Source organism: Passer domesticus, chromosome 19 (assembly GCF_036417665.1).
Source record: "Passer domesticus isolate bPasDom1 chromosome 19, bPasDom1.hap1, whole genome shotgun sequence".
In the NCBI taxonomy this organism is placed as follows: Eukaryota; Metazoa; Chordata; class Aves; order Passeriformes; family Passeridae; genus Passer; species Passer domesticus.
Window position 1 is genome coordinate 10704465 of NC_087492.1, and position 1754 is coordinate 10706218.

The window sequence follows — 1754 nt, forward strand, 5'->3', positions numbered from 1 at the left end:
CAAAACCAAAAAAACAACAACACAAAAAAGAGCCAAGTCTGAGGTGAGCATGAGGAATATGAGAAGCTCTTGCAATAAGCAGGGGAAAGTGCAGGAGCTGCTGCCCTCCTTGGTCCTTCCCAGTGCCCAAAGCCCACGAGACACACAGGTTCCCAGGAGCCTGCAAGGTGAGGCAGAGGACGCTGCAGCTGAAGTGCCACATCCTTTCTCCCAGGCTGTTTATTTATCAGACATCTCCCTCTGATAAAATTAATGTCACCCTTGGCCCCTGCTCCTGCAGAGGAAGGGGCTCAGTCACCTGCTGGGGAAGCTGAGACTCCAAATCTGTGAATAAGGAAATAGGGGGGTCTCTCTTCCTCTGCACTGTGGGGTTTGTGGGGGGATGCTGAGCCCCAGGAGCAGCCTCATCCCCCATAGATGTTGCAGTTCTCTTCTCATGGGAGTCTCCAGAGGTGATTAACAGTTTGTGGTGGGAGATGAATGCTGATGCCTTGAGAAGGCTGATGTAGAACAGAGATTAGACAGAGCTAAAGAATAAAGTAGGGATTTATTAGGAAGCCTCAATGGATCCACCTTGGGCAGCACAAGAGCCCAGCCAGGGCTGCACCCCAGGTGAACCCAAAATGGTCACAAAATGGACAACTGGTCACGGGATCTCTCACTTTTATAAGTTCTGCTCCATTTGCATCTTGTCCAATTACAGCTCCAGCCCATGCAGTCCCATCCTTCTTGTTTTTCTCTCTTCATTCCACGTTGTTTGTTCTCTTGGGCCTGAGATTTGGATAATTTGTCCTTGGTCCCCAGCTAGAGAATGAATGATTTTGTCTCCCTGCTCTGTGAAGAGAGCTCACCATCCCCTAATGTGAAGCCCAGACCCACACACTGAAGCAGCACAGAATGTGAAAAATATACAAGTGAAAACCTGAGGTATCAATGCAGACACTGTTCCAGGAGAAACACTCAGAAAGTCCATCTCAGTGAGGATGAGGAGGAACTGGGGTCACTTTGCCTTGACTGTGCTGTAGCTCCAGTCGTCTCCAGAGCCCCTCTGAGATTTTGTGTAAAGGAAAGCAGGATGGGCTCATTACACAGATATGAAATGTGGGTACCAGAGGCATGGAAAGTCTGAGCTGCTGCTGCTGTTGGCCAAGGAATGGTGTTGTGCTGGTGAGCCGCCCATGGCACGAGGGGCTGCAGAGCTCATGGCCCTACAGGCTGTTCCCAAGGAGGCTTTTGAGACCTGAGGCTTACTGTGATGTGTTTAGAAGTGGAACCCAAGAGCCAAAAGTGGCTGTGGTGGTTCTAGCAGTGGCCCAGGCCACCTTTATGGAGGGAGCGGTGAAAACACCAAAGCTGTGCTTGCATGGTGCATCCCTGTCTCCTCTCTGTGGTTTGGTCACAGCTTTTAGCAGCACTTTACTGAATTTGGCAGAACTTTCCTCATCCACCCCTTTAGGGTCAGTCGGGCAGTTTGACAACTTAAGTTCTTGTTCTGGCTTGAATGCACAACCAGTGAGAGACTCCAAGTCAGAAATACAATTTATTAGACAAAGGGAAAAGGAAAACCAAAATACATACAATAATACAAAAAAAAAAAAAATTCCAAACAACAACAAAAAAAAAATGAAAACAAACAAACAAACAAACAAAACCACTGACAAAGCCAGAACACAACCTGACACCCTGTTGGTCAGGGTATTGATAGCAGTCCATTTGGATTGGTGGCTGCAGCCCTCCTGGAGTGGCTGATGTGG

General features: G+C 48.3%; 1 long non-coding RNA gene across 1 annotated transcript; it reads right to left on the bottom strand.

Moving 5' to 3' along the window:
• Positions 1-528: 528 nt before the first annotated feature.
• LOC135283909 (uncharacterized) lies at positions 529-1425 on the bottom strand. Its single transcript, XR_010349507.1, has 2 exons — positions 923-1425; positions 529-771 (listed from the first exon to the last, which is right to left on the bottom strand). It is a non-coding gene; the product is annotated as an uncharacterized LOC135283909 (long non-coding RNA).
• Between the last annotated feature and the right edge of the window lie 329 nt (positions 1426-1754).